The 24,151-nt window shown below is 41.9% G+C and overlaps 1 protein-coding gene and 2 pseudogenes across 1 annotated transcript in view; 1 reads left to right on the top strand and 2 right to left on the bottom strand.

Annotated features, from left to right (window-relative positions):
* The window catches only part of ADPRHL1 (ADP-ribosylhydrolase like 1), a 101,868-nt gene that overhangs the window by 75,611 nt on the left and 2,106 nt on the right, over nucleotides 1–24,151 (bottom strand). The gene's annotated exons all lie outside the window — the stretch shown is intronic.
* Nucleotides 22,134–22,253, bottom strand: LOC135052647 (5S ribosomal RNA; annotated as a pseudogene).
* On the top strand, nucleotides 23,998–24,117 carry LOC135052646 (5S ribosomal RNA; annotated as a pseudogene).

Here is a 24,151-nt window from a genome sequence, read left to right as displayed (position 1 = left end):
TTCATATCTTTTCTAGATCTCTATTGATGTTGTAATATTTACATCTGTGAATTTTCTGAACCTTCACCGAATCTGCCTATCTTGAAAAAGACCCAGATATAGGGTCGAAACGTCGATCAAGGGCGAGTTGGTGCAACAGATGATCCAACAAAAAAACTATGAAATAATTTTATGAGATATGACTTTATGTCTGTCTTTTATTATTGTGAGTGCCCCTCCCACTTTGGTGGAATTCCAGTATTTTATATATATATATATATATATATATATATATATATATATTTAAAAAAATATATATAAATATATATATTTAAAAAAAATAAAATATATATATATATATATATATACACACACACACGCTACCATTCAAACATTTGGGGCCACCCAGACAATTTCGTGTTTTCCATGGAAACTCACTTTTATTTATCAAATGGGTTGCAAAATGAATAGAACATATAGTCACGACATTGCCAAGGTTAGAAATATTTATTTTTATTTGAAATAATAATTTTGTCCTTCTTTCATCAAAGAATGCTCCCTTTGCAGCAATTACAGCATTGCAGACCTTTGGCATTTTAGCTGTTAATTTGTTGAGGTAATCTGAAGAAATTTCACCCCACGCTTCCTGAAGCACCTTCCACAAGTTGGATTGGCTTTATGGGCACTTCTTGCATACCATACGGTCAACCTGCTCCCACAACAGCTCAATGGGGTTGAGATCTGGTGACTGCGCTGGCCACTCCATTACAGACAGAATACCAACTGCCTGCTTCTTCCCTAAATAGTTCTTGCATAATTTGGAGGTGTATTTTGGGTCATTGTCCTGTTGTAGGAGGAAATTGGCTCCAATCAAGTGCTGTCCACAGGGTATGGCATGGCATTGCAAAATGAAGTTATAGCCTTCCTTATTCAAAATCCCTTTTACCTTGTACAAATCTCCCACTTTACCAGCACCAAAGCAGCCCCAGACCATCACATTACCTCCACCATGCTTGACAGATGGCGTCAGGCACTCTTCCAGCATCTTTTCACTTGCTCTGCATCTCACAAATGTTCTTCTGCGTGATCCAAACACCTCAAAATTCAATTCGTCTGTGCATAATACTTTTTTCGATTCTTCCTCTTTCCAATGTCTGTGTTCTTTTGCCCATATTAATCTTTTCCTTTTATTTGCCAGTCTCAGGTATGACTTTTTCTTTGCTACTCTGCAAGAAGGCCAGCATCCCAGAGTCACTTCTTCACTGTAAACGTTGACACTGGCGTTTTGCGGGTAGCATTTAATGAAGCTGCCAGTTGAGGACCTGTGAGGTGTCTATTTCTCAAACTAGGGACTCTAATGTACTTGTCTTCTTGCTCAGTTGTGCACCGGGGCCTCCCACTTCTCTTTCTACTCTGGTTACAGCCTGTTTGTGCTGTTCTCTGAAGTGAGTAGTAGACACCGTTGTAGGAAATTTTCAGTTTCTTGGCAATTTCTCACATGGAATAGCCTTCATTTCTAAGAACAAGAATAGACTGTCGAGCTTCACATGAAAGTTCACTTTTTCTTGCCATTTTGAGAGTATAATCGAACCCACAAATGTGATGCTCCAGATACTCAACTAGCTCAAAGGAAGGACAGTTTTATAGCTTTTCTAATGAGCAAACCCGTTTTCAGCTGTGCTAACATAATTGCACAAGGGTTTTCTAATTATCCATTAGTCTTCTACCGCAATTAGCAAACACAATGTACCATTAGAACACTGGAGTGATGGTTGCTGGAAATGGGCATGTATACATCTATGTAGATATTCCATTAAAAAACAGACGTATGTATAGAGTGAATTTCTGATTAATTTAATGTTATCTTCAATGAAAAAAAAAACAGTGCTTTTCTTTTATTTGTAAGTGACCCCAAACTTTTGAACGGTAATATATACACTGCTCAAAAAAATAAAGGGAACACTAAAATAACACATCCTAGATCTGAATGAATGAAATATTCTTATTAAATACTTTGTTCTTTACATAGTTGAATGTGCTGACAACAAAATCACACAAAAATTATCAATGGAAATCAAATTTATTAACCCATGGAGGTCTGGATTTGGAGTCACCCTCAAAATTAAAGTGGAAAAACACACTACAGGCTGATCCAACTTTGATGTAATGTCCTTAAAACAAGTCAAAATGAGGCTCAGTAGTGTGTGTGGCCTCCACGTGCCTGTATGACCTCCCTACAACCCACACAAGTGGCTCAGGTAGTGCAGCTCATCCAGGATGGCACATCAATGCGAGCTGTGGCAAGAAGGTTTGCTGTGTCTGTCAGCGTAGTGTCCAGAGCATGGAGGCGCTACCAGGAGACAGGCCAGTACATCAGGAGACGTGGAGGAGGCCATAGGAGGGCAACAACCCAGCAGCAGGACCGCTACCTCCGCCTTTGTGCAAGGAGGAAAAGGAGGAGCACTGCCAGAGCCCTGCAAAATGACCTCCAGCAAGCCACAAATGTGCATGTGTCTACTCAAACGATCAGAAACAGACTCCATGAGGGTGGTATGAGGGCCCGACATCCACAGGTGGGGGTTGTGCTTACAGCCCAACACTGTGCAGGACGTTTGGCATTTGCCAGAGAACACCAAGATTGGCAAATTCGCCACTGGCGCCCTATGCTCTTCACAGATGAAACAGGTTCTCACTGAGCACATGTTACAGATGTGACAGACGTGACAGAGTCTGGAGACGCCAAGGAGAATGTTCTGCTGCCTGCAACATCCTCCAGCATGATCGGTTTGGCAGTGGGTCAGTAATGGTGTGGGGTGGCATTTCTTTGGGGGGCCGCACAGCCCTCCATGTGCTTGCCATTAGGTACCGAGATGAGATCCTCAGACCCCTTGTGAGACCATATGCTGGTGCGGTTGGCCCTGGGCTCCTCCTAATGCAAGACAATGCTAGACCTCATGTGGCTGGAGTGTGTCAGCAGTTCCTGCAAGATGAAGGCATTGATGCTATGGACTGGCCCGCCCGTTCCCCAGACCTGAATCCAATTGAATAAAAATACAGCAGTGTAAATTCCTGGCGCAAAGAGTTGTCAACCCAATCTAAATCCTCAACAGATCTGTCCAAATAACAGATCAAAACAACATTCAATGAGAAAACAGTGAGAGGATAGATCAAAGGCGATAACAAATTAGATTAAAATTGTGATATACGTCACATGTTAGGGTGGCCTTTCGGATGTTCACTCTTTCGATTATCTCATGATATCCAGATGTCAAACATGAAAAAAAGTGGTGGTATTGCTTAAAACACTGATTTGAACAACCTATAAGTGTCCAGAAAAGAAAAGCCTATAGTGCCGGGCCCAATTTGATAGTAGATGAGGATAGTATCTCGCCACCAATCTCCCGATTTTTAAGGACGTACCGAAACTCACATCAGAATAAATAAGAATAAGTGTGTAAAGGTATCTTTAAAACGCTATATCCCACGTGATGTAAAACAGAAAGAAAGCTGCTCCAGAAGGCGTACTCCACTCACTTGGGAGGGGGATTGTTTCCACATATAAAGGTATCTTTCAAGCCGGGATCAGGAATAGCATCCACAATAATTCAAAAAGATTTTATTAAGAGTCCATAAAACAGCAATAAGATGTTTTTCTATGTGGTTTCCACTCTCTGGTCTGTACAGAACATGCAGGTCAGGAATCACAGACAAAAACTGATGCAATCCGGTTTTACACCAGTACTGTCTTGTTGGACATACTCCAAAAGTGGTGTCCCATAAAAAACAAAATAGTTAAATAAAAATGATGAAAAACTCACTACCTGGTTTCACCAACGACGTTTCGACCTCCTGGGTCTTTTTCAAGGTGCATATCCAGGTAGTGATTGAATCAGTATTTATGCTCCCAAACAGGAAGTAATAATTATCACAATGCATGATGGGTAAAACGTTTGTACAAACTTTCAGTTAATTAAAAGAAAAGGACATAATGACACAAAACATTCATTTAGTATTAGAACATACTACTAAGATCCTTAAGAACTATTTTAAATACAAATGGTAATAGTAAAAATAAAGATAGCGAAACGGAACCGCCATGGCAAACGCCATGCGTTCCATTTTGCGTTTCACCTGACCGGAAGTGGAGCGTCATGCGTGTCACGCTGCGTTCCACTTACCGGAAGTTGTTCGGCGGTACTTCCGCAATGGTTTGCCGAAAGGCAGACTGAAAAAGCTTTTATTTAGATGCGAAGGACCGCCATTTATTAGTTTGAAGAGGGGAAATCTAGATAGTAGAGAGGCTGGGAACCGCAATAACAGACTTCCAGCGTTCCATCCTATATTCCACCTCACCGGAAGTGCGGCGCTATGCGTTCCATAATGCGTTCCACATCTAGGAAGTGGATTAACAGTGGTGTCTTCTGCCAAAAATTATTAATTTTAAACAGAGATTTATTTCATATTAGAGTGAATGGGAAGGATCGGAGAGAAGTACATTACACAATGCATTAATTAACCCAAACGTGGATTTGAAAAGACTTATATTTGTATTTATAGGGAGAATCTCTTCTTAATCCAATAAATGTAATATTGATTCTAGAAAGTTAGTTTAACCGTTATTAGTATACCATCATGTTATGAGCTTTGTTTTAAAGAAACCATTTAAGTTCGAAATCAGAGTTCAAACCCAAGGGGATCAGGGTATTTAATTTAAACATCCAGTGCATTTCTGCTTTAGCCAGATTCCCTTCAATATCCCTATCTCTCCAATTCGACCTCACTTGCTGAATTCCAAGGAAAAAGGATATTTTTGACGTGGAGCATTTATGTATTTTAAAAAAATGCTCCGATAGAGTGTGTGTAGTTACGCCTTTTTTAATGTTACGTAGATGTTCGGCTACACTAGTTTTTAATGCTCTACCTGTGCGTCCTACATAAAGTAGACTGCATTCACATTTAATCAGATACACGACATTCGTTGTATGACACGTTATAAAGTCATGAATTTCATACTTCTTGTCATTTACTGTAAAAGAGGTGGTCTTAGATGTTTCAGATGATATAGTTCTACAGGGTAAGCAGGTTCCACACCTGTGAAATCCTTTTGTACGTATAGGATTGAATGATTCAAAAGGTATAGCACTTCTAACTAAATGATTTTTTAGGTTATTGCTCTTTCTATAGATAAACCTAGGTTTCTCTGGGATTATCTCCTTCAAGATTGGATCTCTTAGCAGGAGATGCCAATGGTTTTTGATGATGTTTTCTTGTTTTTTATAATCAGCCCCAAAACCTGATATGAAGGCCCATTCGGAAGTGCTGTTTGCAGTTTTCAATTTATCCTGGGTTTTCTGTAAAAGTTGTTTCCGTTCTATTCTGGATACCTCAACTTCAGCTCTCTCCACCGTTTCCTTCTTATATCCTTTGGAACTACAGTTTCTTTTGAGTCTAAGAAACTGCCCCTTTGGGATCCCAAAGGTGCAGTTTCTTAGACTCAAAAGAAACTGTAGTGAACATCAAAACTATGAAGAACAAAAAGAAATTATGAAAAGAAAATTCTTATCCAAAGGATATAAGAAGGAAACGGTGGAGAGAGCTGAAGTTGAGGTATCCAGAATAGAATGGAAACAACTTTTACAGAAAACCCAGGATAAATTGAAAACTGCAAACAGCACTTCCGAATGGGCCTTCATATCAGGTTTTGGGGCTGATTATAAAAAACAAGAAAACATCATCAAAAACCATTGGCATCTCCTGCTAAGAGATCCAATCTTGAAGGAGATAATCCCAGAGAAACCTAGGTTTATCTATAGAAAGAGCAATAACCTAAAAAATCATTTAGTTAGAAGTGCTCTACCTTTTGAATCATTCAATCCTATACGTACAAAAGGATTTCACAGGTGTGGAACCTGCTTACCCTGTAGAACTATATCATCTGAAACATCTAAGACCACCTCTTTTACAGTAAATGACAAGAAGTATGAAATTCATGACTTTATAACGTGTCATACAACGAATGTCGTGTATCTGATTAAATGTGAATGCGGTCTACTTTATGTAGGACGCACAGGTAGAGCATTAAAAACTCGTGTAGCCGAACATCTACGTAACATTAAAAAAGGCGTAACTACACACACTCTATCGGAGCATTTTTTAAAAATACATAAATGCTCCACGTCAAAAATATCCTTTTTCCTTGGAATTCAGCAAGTGAGGTCGAATTGGAGAGATAGGGATATTGAAGGGAATCTGGCTAAAGCAGAAATGCACTGGATGTTTAAATTAAATACCCTGATCCCCTTGGGTTTGAACTCTGATTTCGAACTTAAATGGTTTCTTTAAAACAAAGCTCATAACATGATGGTATACTAATAACGGTTAAACTAACTTTCTAGAATCAATATTACATTTATTGGATTAAGAAGAGATTCTCCCTATAAATACAAATATAAGTCTTTTCAAATCCACGTTTGGGTTAATTAATGCATTGTGTAATGTACTTCTCTCCGATCCTTCCAATTCACTCTAATATGAAATAAATCTCTGTTTAAAATTAATAATTTTTGGCAGAAGACACCACTGTTAATCCACTTCCAAGATGTGGAACGCATTATGGAACGCATAGCGCCGCACTTCCGGTGAGGTGGAATATAGGATGGAACGCTGGAAGTCTGTTATTGCGGTTCCCAGCCTCTCTACTATCTAGATTTCCCCTCTTCAAACTAATAAATGGCGGTGCTGTAGGAAAAAAAGATCCTTCGCATCTAAATAAAAGCTTTTTCAGTCTGCCTTTCGGCAAACCATTGCGGAAGTACCGCCGAACAACTTCCGGTAAGTGGAACGCAGCGTGACACGCATGACGCTCCACTTCCGGTCAGGTGAAACGCAAAATGGAACGCATGGCGTTTGCCATGGCGGTTCCGTTTCTCTATCTTTATTTTTACTATTACCATTTGTATTTAAAATAGTTCTTAAGGATCTTAGTAGTATGTTCTAATACTAAATGAATGTTTTGTGTCATTATGTCCTTTTCTTTTAATTAACTGAAAGTTTGTACAAACGTTTTACCCATCATGCATTGTGATAATTATTACTTCCTGTTTGGGAGCATAAATACTGATTCAATCACTACCTGGATATGCACCTTGAAAAAGACCCAGGAGGTCGAAACGTCGTTGGTGAAACCAGGTAGTGAGTTTTTCATCATTTTTATTTAACTATTTTGTTTTTTATGGGACACCACTTTTGGAGTATGTCCAACATGACAGTACTGGTGTAAAACCGGATTGCATCAGTTTTTGTCTGTGATTCCTGACCTGCATGTTCTGTACAGACCAGAGAGTGGAAACCACATAGAAAAACATCTTATTGCTGTTTTATGGACTCTTAATAAAATCTTTTTGAATTATTGTGGATGCTATTCCTGATCCCGGCTTGAAAGATACCTTTATATGTGGAAACAATCCCCCTCCCAAGTGAGTGGGGTACGCCTTCTGGAGCAGCTTTCTTTCTGTTTTACATCACGTGGGATATAGCGTTTTAAAGATACCTTTACACACTTATTCTTATTTATTCTGATGTGAGTTTCGGTACGTCCTTAAAAATCGGGAGATTGGTGGCGACATACTATCCTCATCTACTATCAAATTGGGCCCGGCACTATAGGCTTTTCTTTTCTGGACACTTATAGGTTGTTCAAATCAGTGTTTTAAGCAATACCACCCATGCATGTGTACCATCTTTCTTTTTTTCATGTTTGACATCTGGATATCATGAGATAATCGAAAGAGTGAACATCCGAAAGGCCACCCTAACATGTTACGTATATCACAATTTTAATCTAATTTGTTATCGCCTTTGATCTATCCTCTCACTGTTTTCTCACTGAATCCAATTGAGCACATCTGGGACATCATGTCTCGCTTCATCCACCAATGCCACGTTGCATCACAGACTGTCCAGGAGTTGGCGGATGCTTTAGTCCAGGTCTGGGAGGAGATCCCTCAGGAGACCATCCGCCACCTCATCAGGAGCATGCCCAGGCATTGTAGGGAGGTCATACAGGCACGAGGAGGCCACAATCACTACTGAGCCTCATTTTGACTTGTTTTAAGGACATTACATCAAAGTTGGATCAGCCTGTAGTGTGTTTTTCCACTTTAGTTTTGAGGGTGACTCCAAATCCAGACCTCCATGGGTTAATAAATTTGATTTCCATTGATAATTTTTGTGTGATTTTGTTGTCAGCACATTCAACTATGTAAAGAACAAAGTATTTAATAAGAATATTTCATTCATTCAGATCTAGGATGTGTTATTTTAGTGTTCCCTTTATTTTTTTGAGCAGTGTATATGTATATATATATATATATGTATATATATATATATATATAAAATTACAGCACTCAGTCCAAAAAAAACGTTTAAGCAGTAGTGTGGTGCCAAGTCAAAAAGTATATAATATCACTCACTTTCCCATAGAGAAAAAATGCAAAAACCAGCACTCACGATTCAGTTGAAAGCAGAAGAGGATTTATTTTTCAATACAAATCCATTAGTGATACATCCAACAACTGTGGCCCGACAGCTGTTTCAACGCATACAGGTTTTCCTCAGGGGCTAATGACACAGAGCCCAGAACTTGCATATATAGCAATAAATGGAGCCAACACTTAACAAACCAAACCCATGCTGTGGGAGGGCTCTCCACATGAGTAGTGTGCTCATTGGATGCCTCCGTGGGATGGAGAGTGTCAGCTGTGTAACTAAGGTAAACAGACCTTGCTCCCCGCCAGTTATAGCTAAGGCTGCATGTGTCCCAGTTGTGGTCAGATGATGCACATATGCAGATGCTGTCAGCATTAGTGAATGGGGCACTGATCAAAATGTAAATAAACAATACTTCCTCACGTGCAGGTGCCTAGTCAAAACATCCCTCAGGGCGGCCGCTGTCATGGGGTTAAATATCCAATAAGCTAAAATGCAGATAACGCATGATGCTGCACAATAGTCATTGCTTCACAAACGAACCACAGTAGATATGAACGTGCACCCGAATGTGCGCATGCAAATTAGATTAATCCCTCACCAAAGATATCACATATATCCATCACAGTTATATTCATATACTGGTGATTACCAGCACTGGTGACCATGATAAAAATTAACACATTATCTTCCATTGATAAATGGCAACAAAAGCTACTATCTGATTACAAGGTCTCCCATGCAAATTGGGACCAGACCAAACTCTGCTTAGCTTGTTGGAAAGCCCTGGTTGTAAGGTAATGTTCTATCATCGGTCATTATGAATCTATGTGAATGGATACTTTGTAATTAGAAGGTACATCTTAATATGATGATATTAAGTGGTGGTGCATGTTCCCTATAACGCAGTGGGAGAGGAAATCTAAGTACAGCACCCAGAATTCTCAAGCCGTCACTGTGCAAGGTACTGACTGGGCCCAACACTGCTTAGATACCAAGATCGGACGGAATCGGACGGGATTCAGTGTGGTATGGCTGTATCCATCTCTCATTCCCCACATGTCCGTGTACCAAAGGCTCACAACCAGAGTACTCACCTAAACTATTAATAAAAGGCATATCAGGATAATTCTCAATGCATGCAATCCAGGTGTTGTAGGTAATGTCCAAGACTGGAAGTCCATATAATAATAATAATACTTTATTGTCATCAATAGTTCAATGAACAATCAACGAAACTAAAAAGCAAGCATATACAGAGACCATAAGAACAGAACGAAGAGAGCACTCCTAAACCCAAGACATTCCCAATTGTCTTGGGTTTAGGAGTGCTCTCTTCGTTCTGAGTTGAGCATAATGGATGTATTGAGATAAGTTGTGTGTAGAGCCTACATGTTATACTGTAATAAAGGCGTAAGCAATGGCTAAGCATATAACAAAGAATGAACAGTATTAAAACAAATCACAAAAAGAGGCAGGATCCAAGTTAGATGACACGCGGTGGTGCCAGTCTGATGGATTATCGCAGGATTACTCCTGATGAGAAGTAAAAAACCTACAAGACACATGGTGGTGTCGGTGCACCATCTCAGGCACTCAAATGATAAATTAAGTACACATGGCGGTGCCTCTGCATAAAGCATGATTCGAAGGTGAGAAGAATGCATTGGATGACACACGGCGGTGCCAATGCCCCGTTAGTGGTGTTGAAACAGTTAATACACAACACATGGTTGTCACGTCTAGCAAAGTTTGAGGATCCGGCAGCTGAGACTTGCCCGAGGAGGTAGATGGCCGTGGGTGAACAAGATGAGGGGGTTGGATATAGTTCCTTCGCATGGGACACGGAGCAATGAAGAACGTAGGCGGGGTTGAAAGTCATAGAATAGTATTTATTATGTACAGGGCTGAGGTAGAGAACTGTGGCTGGAGCACGTTGGTTAAAGAACGTAGTTGCGGATAATGCACTGCAGGTTGTGGCTTGGAAGACAAGGTTGTGAATAATGAGCTGCAGAACTGTGGATGGTGGTTAAAAGGCATGGCTGGAGGTAAGAACTGTGGACTGTGATTTGAAAGACGAGACTGTAGATAATGAACTGTGGAACTGTGGATGGTAGTTGAAGACGTGGCTGGAGACAAAGACTGTGGACTGTGGTTTAGAGGATGAGGTTGAAGATAACAATCTGCAGGTTGTGGTCGGTGGTACAAAGACGTGGCTGGTGAAGTAGATCTGTGGAGTGTGGCTTGAAAGACGAGGCAGAAGACCCGGGCCGACTGTGCCCAAAGGGTCTTACTGGACCGGGTTTTCCAGGAGCGCTTCCACAGGCAGTAGCAGGTTAGGAACGGCAGGACTGCAGCATCAACAGAGAACCGACCAAGCAGGAGCAACCAGAATACGAGAAGGATCCTGGGAGCACAGGCTAAAGCACCTACAACAGGGTTGTAACCTGAAGCACTGGCGTCCCTGTCCTAAACCAGCCCCCTTTTATAAGGAGAGCTTCCCCTGGATTGGCTGGAAGAAACAGGAAACAGGAACTATGCTTAAAACTTGGTCTCCAACATGGCGGCGCCCAGTAATGCAGACCTTTCTGCAAAGCCACATTGCTCACTGCCTCTGGTCTCCTAACAATAGCTCAGCAAGAGCGACCCACTGTAGCGGCGTCCCGCCGCCACGAGTGGACCCCCTCACCACCGCCACTGCTGCCCACGGACCCGGCGCAGCAGCCCACCTCCACCGCTGCCCGCACACTGCTAGAGAAGCCAGACCCGCGGCCCAAGCGTACCGGTAAGACTCCGGACGCTGACAATGGCAGTGCCTATGAAAAATAAACAAGTCCAAATTACTGTCATCCTAGTATCCTATAGTTCAAAAGAAACATCAAAGACAGAATTCTTCATTGAGCCCACTGGGTGCTAAAGTTTTTAATCGATAGATCCATTGCTGTTCTCTCTGTAGAAGCAATTTGTCACGATCACCTCCACGCTGTAGAGGAGGAATTTGGTCTATAATACAGCATTTAAGATGATTGATGGTGTGATGTGCCTCCTTGAAGTGTTTTGCTACAGGTAGATTGGTAAATTCACTGGAGATACTAGTCGTTGCGGTGCTTTTCTTAATTGTTGAACAATGCTGGCTTAGTCTTTCCTTCAGCATCCTGCTGGTCTTCCCCACATTAAGTAGCTCGCATGGACATTTGAGCACGTAAACTACAAATTTGCTGTTGCAGGCCAGTCTATGTTTAATGGTCTACTGCTTGTGATCCAATGGATTTGTGAATGATTGCCAAGCAATAAGAATTGGCAGTTCGGGCATCCAGTGCACTTGAATACCCCGGGCTTGGTGGACAACCAGTTCATACTTCTATTAGTCTTCCTTTTGGAGAAATCAGTAACAACTAAAAGGTCCTTCAGGTTTGGTCCTCATTTATACGCAAACCTGGGTGTGTTAGGTATTTATTTTGCCAGAACAGGATCGCTAGAAATTAGATGCCAATGTTCGTAGAATTTATTGCGAATGAAGCTTGAGTCGGTGGTATACATACTAATGAAATTCAGTCTGTCAGGTCCTTCTTTGCAAGAGACAGACAGAGGAGATCTTCCCTCTGTATTTGTCCTGTCTTAGTCAGTGCTGATTCAATTTCCTCTTTGGGGTATCCTCGATCGAGAAATCTTTGGACCATTGACTGTAGGGCTGAAGACATTTCCGAGGGATCCAAAGTAATGCGTAATACCCTTAGTAGTTGTGAAAATGGTAAACCTCTTTTGAGTGCTATAGGATGGAAGCTAGACGCTAGCAGAAGAGTATTCCTGTCGTAAATTTTGTTGTAGATTTTGGTGATCAGTTTGTTTGCCTTCTTGGTGATGGCCACATCTAAAAAACTGATTTGTAGTTTGCTGAATGTGAGACTGAATCTGATGGTGCCGGGAAGTGAGTTTAGATGGTCAATGAATGCCAAAAGAGCTGATTCTTCACCATGCCAGAGAAAAAAAAGGTCATCAATGTATCGAACATATGATGACAAAAATTGTTTGTAGATGGGGTGACCTATAATGTGTTCCTGTTCGTATGTTGTCATGAAAATATTGGCATATGCGGGGGCCATGTTTGACCCCATCACTGTCCCCTGTTTTTGTAAATAAAAACAATTCTCAAACAGAAAATTATTTTTGTTGAGGATAAGATCCATAAGCAACACCATGTAGTCCGATGGAGGGCCAAAATACAAGTCACTCTCATTGATAAGCAGTCTGCAAGCCTCTATTCCCTGAGAATGCGGAATGTTTGTATACAAACTTGAAACGTCCAGTGTAACCAATATGGTTTCATCGGAAATGTCATTGATATTTGCAATTTTTCTAAGGAAATCTGTAGTGTCTTCAATGTAGCTTGCAGTGTTTTTGACAAGTAGTTGTAAATAAAAGTCCACGAGCTGTGAGAGTGGCTGGCATAGAGAACCTCTGGCCGAGATGATTGGTCGACCTGGTGGCTGAGACAGAGATTTGTGAATCTTAGGGAGTGTGTAGAGAAAAGGTGTCTTTGGATGGGTAGTAGTCAAAAAATCCGCTCTGGATTGGTTGATATATATGTTATTGATGCCCAATTGAATCACCGAATCTATTTCTTTTTTGTATGACCAAGTAGGGTCATAATTTAATTTCTGGTAACAGATGGCGTCAGCGAGCTGTCCCTTGGCTTCTTGTATATAATACTCATAGTCCAGGAGAACTATACCGCCTCCCTTGTCAGCTGATCTGATCACTAATTGTGTGTCACTCTTTAAGGACTTAATTGCTAGTCTCTCATCCTTAGTAATGTTGTGATGAGTGATCCTTTGGTTTTCAAAAATGGAAACGTATCCCTCTTGAGTACCCTCATGAATGTATGTATTGAGGAATTTAAAGTAGGGGGATCAAAAGTGCTGGATTTCTTTAGAGGGCAGATCGGTGTAGATGTAGTATTATCTGATATAGTACATGAAGTGAAATTGGATTATAAAGAGAACAGAGTATACCCCTGGCTTTCTCGCAATGACCAACGCAGGTTTAGGCCACAAGCAAGACGCGGGGGACGCAGACTGGTTACAACCTTTACAGACATTGAGAGTCATTCTCAAATATCAGCAAGTGATTCTGATGTACCTTCTACATCCTCACAGGGGGCTACATACCTTTCAAGATCAGAAAGAAATAGAAGTGCTCAAAAAAACCCGCTATACCCCACCCGCAGATGTGAGAGAAAAAGGAAGAAGGAAATGAAGTATAAAAACCAGGAATCAGTGGTTTTCAATCTTTCCAGTCACACATTGACTATAGCTGAGCTCTCTGTCCTCAACAAAGGTTTATCATTTGTACCCACTATCAAACAAGACAGCTTCCGCTGGCAAGTGGACCTTTGCAAGCTAGGATGACAGCTACGTCTAAGAGATTATTTTTCTGATACTAAACCTTCTCTCCATTTGTCCTCTGTAGAAGGTTTGATACATCTCCTATTATTAGAGCTGCAGTATTTGATCTGAAAAAATGCTTGTACCCTGTTGCTGGCAATAAGTTCTGTTGAAGCTGCTGCCCTCCTATGATACTTGCCTACTCTCCCGGAAGCTGCGGGAGGCTCCCATTTTGAGGGGTAGCCCCCCGCACCCCAGGAAGAGTAGGCAGGTCTCCCACATCTTGCTTGTACCCTGTTGCTGGCAATAAGTTCTGTTGAAGCTGCTGCCCTCCTATGATACTTGCCTACTCTCCCGGAAGCTGCGGGAGGCTCCCATTTTGAGGGGTAGCTCCCCGCACCCCAGGAAGAGTAGGCAGGTCTCCCACATCTTGTTCGCACCCTAGTGATGCGGGCAGGATGGAGAGATAATCTCCCATATTCATGGGTCTGTGGGGTGGGGAATGGGTTAAAATGACACAAATCACGCCATTTTAGCCCCACCCCCTTCCTGTGGACCCGCAAATTGCGGCTTTTTCAGATGTGGGGCCAGGGCTTGATGATGTCACAGCCCGTTCCCCGTCCCCTGAAGTCTCCTGCAGCATCTCCTCTCCGGGCTTCTCCCGGAGAGGAGAAATTTAAGGTAGGCAAGCATGCCTAGTATTTAATCAGCGTCACTCATATGGAGGAGCAGACTTGTGGCAGAACCTCCTCCTTTGCTTCCAATGTGATCAGTTATGCAGAAAGATGGGCTAGATGCATCATCGTTGGAGAGTGGTAAAATGGAAAGTGATAAACTACCAGCCAACCAGCTCCTAACTGTTAGGGCCTGTGACATGGCAGTTAGGAGATGATTGGCTGGTACTTTTTCTCTCTCCATTTTATCAGTCTCCACACGATGATGCATCTAGCCATGAAACAGTTGCAGTCACATGAAGTAGAAGTAGTTTATTGAAAAACAGACAAAGTGTACAATATTTCAGAGCTCCGACACTTCCTCCGATAATGGGGTAAATTTACTAGGGTGGAAGTTTTTTTACAACTGGTGATGTTGCCCATAGCAACCAATCAGATTCTGTTATCTTCTAGAAACAGCTAGATAAATGTTAAGTAGAATCTGATTGGTTGCTATGAGCAACATCACCAGTTCTAAAAAAACTCCCACCTAAGTAAATTTACCCCAATGAATTCCTCCGACCATCCCTTAAGATGTCTTTTCTTGTACCATTCATGTGTTTATAAGGATGTGAATGGGGACAGTGAGATACATGGCATCACACATGCTCTTACTGGTATAATGACTTCAGCTTGGTCATTTGTTTCTCCTTGCTCGGTCATACGTTTCCATGCAGTTCACACTCACTAGCTGATGCTGTTGATTGCTCATTATAGGAAAAGATGGCACCACCTTGGCTTAGGGAGAGATGTATCAAACCTTGGATAGATATAATGTACCAACCAATCAGCTACAAACTACCATCACAGTTTGTTTTTTAAAAATGGCAGTTAGAAGCTGATTAGTTGGTACTTTATCGCTCTCTACAGTTTGATACATCTCCCCCTTTGGTTTCTAAACCATTCCCTACAGCACTGACATTGGCTCTGCTCTATTTACGGTAATCTCTCCTGACCTCACTCTTTATGGTATTCTTCTGCTAGTTACATTCAGTTCCTCACAGAAACATGTGGTACTGCACAGCTGCACTCCACTATTTCTTGTCTGTTTGCTTATGGCAGAGAAAAAATGTCCTCAGGGGTTCACTGACCTGCTTGCGGTCACTTCCAGTCCCACTGAAGCTCTCGATAAACGTGTTAGCCTTAGTGCTGAGCAGGTTATAACCAGCAAAGAACATCACACTGTGCCCCTTGAATCTCACTCAGCCTTCATCTCCTTGTGGTCACATGTGCAGCTGGATACGACACAGAAGGACACCAGCGCTGCTAGATGCTTAAAGATGTATCTCTTATAAAAGAAATTGATTTAAAACCCAATTATCCATCTCGCTTACACAAAACAAATGTGCATAAATACACTCACAAAAGCATAATAAATGCTGGACTGAAAGCAAGTGCCAATCATTGTGCTTTCTCACCAATTAGGGGAGCTTTTAAAAACAAATGACAGTGGCCGAAATCATCATTTGATATAAGCACATGCCCCTGACTACCCACAATGATAGGGATTTAATGGATGTATAATAAGCATTTTTTCAGCATGTGTTTGCATTTCTGCTAACTATGGGGGTCATTCCGAGTTGTTCGCTCGTTATTTTTTTCTCGCAACGGAGCGATTAGTCGCTAATGCGCATGGGCAATGTCCGCAGTGCGACTGCGCCAAGTAAATTTGCTATGCAGTTAGGTATTTTGCTCACGGCATTACGAAGTTTTTTCTATGTTCTGGTGATCGTAATGTGATTGACAGGAAGTGGGTGTTTCTGGGCGGAAACTGGCCGTTTTATGGGTGTGTGTGAAAAAACGCTACCGTTTCTGGGAAAAACGCGGGAGTGGCTGGAGAAACGGAGGAGTGTCTGGGCGAACGCTGGGTGTGTTTGTGACGTCAAACCAGGAACGAAACTGACTGAACTGATCGCAGTTGCCGAGTAAGTGTGAAGCTACTCAGAAACTGCTAAGAAGTGTCTATTCGCAATTTTGCTAATCTTTCGTTCGCAATTTTGATAAGCTAAGATTCACTCCCAGTAGGCGGCGACTTAGCGTGTGCAAAGCTGCTAAAAGCAGCTTGCGAGCGAACAACTCGGAATGAGGGCCTATACTAGGCCTACATGAGAAAACCCCTTCCTATCCCCATTCTGCCTGTCTGGTCATAAGTAATTCTAAGTGCTAGATGCGTACGAGGCTGCAAACATAATGCACACTCACACAACACACACTGCCAGCTGTTATAAAGCTCTCTTTGCTTTAGCCCCAGTAACGCAAAACAATGTTATACTTAATCTCCATTTTACAAGGTGAAATCATAATACATACATTATAGCCTGTATTACAGATAGTTGGGCTTAATACATTTTAACAGACTGCTGATGCTGTGAGAGAGTAGAGTTGTAATCACCTTACAAAATACTACATTTATAAACAAGTGCTTAACTGGTATAGGCAGTATATGTACAGTAGCTGTGGAGACAGTTACAAGAACGGCTACTGAGCTTAAATGAAAATTATACAGACATTTTTAGCAGTAAAGGGGTTTATGTACTAAGGGGTCCTTGCGATCACGGCACAGGTAAGCGAATGCCTCTGCCTGATTGACAGGCAGAGGATTTAGTGGGGAGGGATAGGGTCGGCCAGGATGGGGGTGGCCAGCGTTCTGGGAAAACGGGGCGTGCAAGCCCGCATTTTCCAGGTGTGGTGAGGCCAAGGACGGCGTCGCAAGATGCAGTTTCCTTGGCCTTGCAAGCCGCACCCTGCGACAGCAAGCCTGAATCTTACTCAGCCTGTTGTCGCAGATGAACATCTCGACCAATGAGATGCGATGGGATGCATCTGAGATGCGATGGCATTGCAAGTGCAGGGAGAAGGTGGTATGCACTTGCATTGCTATGGGCTGCATTTGTGAGCAGCTTTGCATTTGCAATCCTTAATGAATCAGACACTAAGCCTTGGAGAGATATAAAGTTGACGGAGAGAAAGTACCAACCAACCTGCCGTGTTTGAAAAATGACAGTTAGGGGATGAATGGCTGTCACTTTATTTCCGTCCACTTTATCTCTCTCCAAAGTTTAGTACATAGAACCCTAAATCTGTGTCTTAACTGATTCCAGATCTTTACATTATGTTGTATGTGAACCTGACTACTCTTATCTTCTGAGCCCTGGCCGAGTTTATTTTCAGATAGCTAGCATTCCTACTTAGTGATTTCTGAAGCTAAATTTAGGCAACTCTTGGCCGAAGATTAGACAGTGGCATTAAAACAAGTGGCCAACTTACCAAACAAAAGACAGAGAACATTCCGATTTCTATACATACTGTATATATATTTAGATTGGGAAGAGACGGTAATATGTAGCTGCTTACAACACATGTATTTTCTGCTATATGCCTCACGCTACATACAGATATTATGATTCACAGTAGCAAATAGTACTAGCATTTCGCAGACACACAGCTGTCTCCCAAGCTTAAAAACATGCCTGTTTACATATATCAATTACATTTTTGTACCAATTTTCAAATAACTTTCTAATATTTATTATGTTATGTTCTGCAGCATACAGTAGCTTTAGGGAGTAGGTTCCAATCACCCTTCTTCAAAAGGTAATAAAGAAGCATACTGAATGCTTTTTATATGGACTTAGAAGATATTAAAGGGAAACCCACTCAATTCTGATGTTGCTAAATTGAGATGGGATGCGGTTATCTGCCGGTCACTATACCAATGCCGGAATTCCGCCTGGTGGAAAGCCCGTCAGTCGGCATGCTGACTGACCGGGACTATTCCCACTCGTGTCCACGACACCCATAGAGTGGGAGTAGAACCTGTGGCGAGTGCAGCTAGCCTCCGAGCCCACAAGGGTCTTCGTTGCGCTCGCTCCCCACCCCCACCCACCGGCATTCTAAACACTGGATTCCCGGCATCGGTATGGTGACTGGCAATATCACAACCGCAGGTCGCCCATACCCAACCCATTGAAATCATAGTACCGGGTACTAAACTCACTAAAATAGCTGATGATGAATTAATTAGACTCCAGCCTTAACAATTGCTTGTAGAAAGCTTAGAAATACACTGTTGCTGGCATTTTTTGCTGGCAGGTTGTGACTAGCTTCCATGATTATACTGTAGATGCCGCTAAGGAAGGTTGATAATTAAAATTACCTATTCGTAACTAAAAACGTACTTGAAGGAGCAGTGTATTCTCACTTTATAACAGGTCATTTTAGGAACAAGAACTATTTCAATTAGAAGGAGGAATATTATTCTGGCAGCAACACTTTTGATAGAGGTATCAAAGAAAGGATTCTGACAATTTCTTTTAGACACTAATAGGCATATATAATTAAGAGCAAGAATAGCAAAATCCTGCACCTGAAGGTTTTTCCCGGGGGTGCAAGATTTTTGCTATTCGATTGAGTGACCAGCAGCACAACCAGATTTTCCTAAAATTCACACAGTGCTGTGGCACTGTGTGAATTATGAAGCAATTGGAAGTTTCCAATTAGCTTAATTAGTCCAATCACTCACATTCCAAAGCATGGCTTCCTCCTTCGGTTCTTCTTTCCAGCATCACAGACAGCTTCCAGCTGGGAACAGGGCAGGTATCTACTACCCCTGCACACTACACTACCTCTCACCCAGCACGTCCCTCACCACACACACTGCCACTGCTACCCTGCACCCCCCTCCCAGCACACACTACACTACACTGCCGCCACTACCATGTGCCCCCCTCTCCATACACACTTCTCTGCACTACACTTACTTTCTTTCACTGGCTTCTTTCTTCATGCAGGGGAGAGCAGGAGGCAGGAAAGCCAATGGAGGATGTAGCAGCCGGGCACAGATGTCTTTAGAGCGTCCTGAGCAGGAGAGTAATTTTTTTCCTCACATTGCGGATTTTTTTAAGCAAACAACTACGCGTGATTTTTAAAAAAAATTGGATACCATGTGTATCGGGAGCACGCATACCCACGGTAATCCAGAATTTGACGAGAGGTTTGCAAGTTTTTTTACAGGCAAAATATTGCACCTAGTTGAATCATCCCCTATGGGTTAGATTTACTAAAGCTATTGAAACAGAAAAATTAAGTTGTTGCCCACAGCAACCAATCAAATTCTATAATTTTGTAGAGTGCAATAGAGAATGATAGCTAGATTGGTTTGATTGGTTGCTATAGGCAACAACTCCACTTTTCATTTTTAGAAGCTCAGGGCTATCACCCCCGTACAAACACAACTTCTCTAGAGTAGCACTCCTTCCGGGTGCCGTGGGGAAGAGATAAAAGACTTACCTTGCTCCAGGTGGAGCCCCTCACACACGTTGCTCCAAGTAGAGCCCCTTGCACGTTGTGCCATGCAAAGTCCCTTACACACATTGCGACAGGTATATATATATATATATATATATATATATATATATAGTGTGTGTGTGTCCCGTCACTCACCAGGTCCGACTGCGGCAGTAGGTTTCCCGGCTACTGACCATCTCTGCGGCCACTCCATACTTCACTTCCGCCTAACGTGAAGCTTGGCAGAAGTCAGTAGTAGGAAGCGGCCAGCAGGGGGGCCCAGTGGGAGACAAACTTTGCAGATCCTTGAGCTCTGATTGACTACTAATGAGTTTGCGTGCTAATGACATATGCAAATGTTCTGGTGAGTCATTTGTCGCTGACATCAAATAGCAAGATGGTAACACAGATCAACATGGAGCTGAGTATGTTTATATGTACAATAAAGGGCGTTACACACTGGCCCATTACACTGAAAGATATGAACGAGAAATCGTTCATATCTTTCAGTGTGCATGCACCAACGATGCACCATCGTTGATGCCGGCTCGTTTAAGCATGCAAGCCAATATGGACAATCTCGTCCATATTAGCATGCAGGGCTATGGAGCCGGGTGACGGGGGGGGGAGTGAAGAAACTTCACTCCCCCCATCACCACCACCCCTTCACCCCTGCCGCCAGGTCGCCCATCAGCCGTAACGGCCGTCGGGCACCTCGGCAAGTGTGTAGGGCCCTTAAGTGTATTTAAATATATTTTGCTACATTTGCTTTTCTTTACAAAAATGTAAATAACCATAGTTTTGCGTTGGAGAAAAATATATATACAGCGCCACTTGTGGGATAGATTCCAATATTCCGTTAAAATATTTTATAAAAAGAGAAAAACTGTAAAAACATTTAAAAAACACACATAACCTTTTTTAAGGTGTCTGCCACCCCCTAAAGATGCAATGCTGGTGAAGCAATGCTAAAAATTGTGGAAGAAGTGGGAGATAGGGGTACCGGCGACTTGTGTTGTTTGAAAATGTATATTAAAAGATCCTAAAATTTATCAGCCAAAAAATATATATATAAAAATATTCAAATTTATTAAGATATAAAACTTAATAGATAAAAGTACAAATTTTCAAAAAAAGTATAAAAATATATATGAATAAATATAAGGTAGGAGATAAGACTTAGCTTAAAAATAGGCAGGGGGTCAGTGCAGGGAGCCCAACGCGTTTCGTCACATATGACTTCTTCAAAGGGTAGGGACAGAATGATTCCTTAAGCCTATTTATACCCTTACATACTGGGTATGGAGTAGTGACATCACAGATGGTCATGTGATTTAATCTCAAAGTCTCACCAAAATACACACATAATGGTACTTATTAATCATCACAGCAGGCTATGGGTGTTATTTGGGGCACATCTACAGTTAAAACGAATGGTTTATATGTTTAAAAAGTATATATATAGGGTTTTTCATGAATTAATGTATTAAATAGCGGCACTTCCGCCACACTTCCGGTGACGGAGGCCGCGGGTCACATGACTTAGGGCACTTCCGCCCCACTTCCTGTATGCTTCTGCGCATGCGCCGCACTTCCTGTGTGCTTCTGCGCATGCGCCGGCGGCGGGACCCGGTCCGTGTGTTTGCGCATGCGCCGGCGGCGGGACTCGTTCTCCATGTCTGCGCATGCGCCGCCGGCGGGACCTGGTTTCGATGTCAATTCAGTTTTGTCTCCTCTGTGTTTAGTCTGTGTTTCTCTCCTCCATGGCGGCCATTTTCGTGTATATCAAGTCCATAGAGTTCAAGGCAATTGCGGTGGCCATTTTGATGTGGTTTCAGGAGACCCATATTGATTTCATTATGAGGTATCCATAGTAATGTTTCCATATGGAAAAAAAGAGATAAAAGATTTGGTAATGATCCTTATCTTGGTGTTTCTATTACCATCATAAAGCAACATTTGTCATTATTAAAATATTGAATTATTAGTATTAAAAAACCCATAAGCTACTATTGTATATGCTTGTAATTATAATACAGTAGTATTAATAGTACAGTAATATTTTTTAAAATAATATTTTTAAAGTTTAAATGGGCTATCTCAGGTATAACTAGGGTTCGGGGGGGGGGGTTGGACCACGTGAATATATTATATATTAATTAGATATATAAAATGCTAATTAGGATCATAAAACATTTTCGTTTGTTTCAAAGGACCCTTTAAATCGTAGGGGTGCCGAGTGTTAGTAGATCGCCCACCAGGTGGCTTGATGTCCTATCGTCACTCACTACAGTACCTGATCTTCCCAGGTAGTCCCCTCCCCTGGTACTGGTCAGGCCCAATACACTGCTTAGCTTCCAAAATCGGACGGGGTTGGGCGTACCAGTGTGGTATGACTGTACATACGTGTGAGACGTCGTTACACCGGTGATCCGATCGCTCAATAACACTCGGGATCAGGTTAGCTTGATTAGTTTATTAAAATAAATGGGAGAACTAAAAATGTGAAAATGCAGGACTATATAAAAGAATGCAGGACTATATAAAAAAATGAGGATACTGCACCTCACAGGAAAGGTGCAATCTCGTAACCTTCGTTAAAGCCTGTTGGTTGCAGTGTTCCCAGCTGGAAAATCCAATACATTTCGCGTCTTGAGAGCTTGTTTGCAAGATCACCACCTCTCTCACCCAGGTCCACATGTTCAATCGCCTTGAACGTAAGGTCCTCAGGATTTGAATTATGGTGTGTTGTGAAATGTCTGGAGACCGTGTGGCTTTCGACCTTATTTTTAATGTTTCTGATATGCTCCTGAATCCTTATTTTCAACGGTCTCTTAGTCTTGCCCACGTATTTCATCCCACAGGTACATTCCAACAGGTAGATCACGGACGTTGTATTGCAGTTCATGAAATGTTTAATAGTATATTCCTTTTTATTTTCCATATCACAGAAAGTTTTCCTGTTCCTATGTAAATATTTGCAAATAATACACTTCCCACATTTATAAGATCCTAGGCACTTAAGCATTGGGATCCTTTGATTAGGTTTCTCCTTTATCATGCTGGGTGCCAGGCAGTCCTTCAAATTTCTTGACTTTTTGAAAACTAGTGTTGGTTCGGGCGGTAGGATATGGGTTGTTGGGAAGAAACACATGTCTACATGACATCACAGATGGTGTGAAGATCAACTGGAGATATATAAGAGAAGATTCCAAGACAAAGAATACCCGGAGCCCATCTTGAATGAAGCAATGAAGAAGACAAGAAGTTTAAACAGAGATGACCTGCTGAGGTACAAACCGAGAGACGAAACGAAGGATGCAGTCGCGTTTATCACCACATTTAATCAACATGAGAGAATAATAAGGAATTCACTAAAGAAGCACTGGAACATCCTTCTGATGGATACAGTATTAAAAGATATCCTACCGCCCGAACCAACACTAGTTTTCAAAAAGTCAAGAAATTTGAAGGACTGCCTGGCACCCAGCATGATAAAGGAGAAACCTAATCAAAGGATCCCAATGCTTAAGTGCCTAGGATCTTATAAATGTGGGAAGTGTATTATTTGCAAATATTTACATAGGAACAGGAAAACTTTCTGTGATATGGAAAATAAAAAGGAATATACTATTAAACATTTCATGAACTGCAATACAACGTCCGTGATCTACCTGTTGGAATGTACCTGTGGGATGAAATACGTGGGCAAGACTAAGAGACCGTTGAAAATAAGGATTCAGGAGCATATCAGAAACATTAAAAATAAGGTCGAAAGCCACACGGTCTCCAGACATTTCACAACACACCATAATTCAAATCCTGAGGACCTTACGTTCAAGGCGATTGAACATGTGGACCTGGGTGAGAGAGGTGGTGATCTTGCAAACAAGCTCTCAAGACGCGAAATGTATTGGATTTTCCAGCTGGGAACACTGCAACCAACAGGCTTTAACGAAGGTTACGAGATTGCACCTTTCCTGTGAGGTGCAGTATCCTCATTTTTTTATATAGTCCTGCATTCTTTTATATAGTCCTGCATTTTCACATTTTTAGTTCTCCCATTTATTTTAATAAACTAATCAAGCTAACCTGATCCCGAGTGTTATTGAGCGATCGGATCACCGGTGTAACGACGTCTCACACGTATGTACAGTCATACCACACTGGTACGCCCAACCCCGTCCGATTTTGGAAGCTAAGCAGTGTATTGGGCCTGACCAGTACCAGGGGAGGGGACTACCTGGGAAGATCAGGTACTGTAGTGAGTGACGATAGGACATCAAGCCACCTGGTGGGCGA

The sequence above is a fragment of the Pseudophryne corroboree genome, chromosome 2, assembly GCF_028390025.1.
Source record: "Pseudophryne corroboree isolate aPseCor3 chromosome 2, aPseCor3.hap2, whole genome shotgun sequence".
NCBI classification, from domain to species: domain Eukaryota; kingdom Metazoa; phylum Chordata; class Amphibia; order Anura; family Myobatrachidae; genus Pseudophryne; species Pseudophryne corroboree.
Note: the sequence above shows the minus strand (reverse complement) of the source record. Positions and strands in the feature narration are given on the sequence as shown.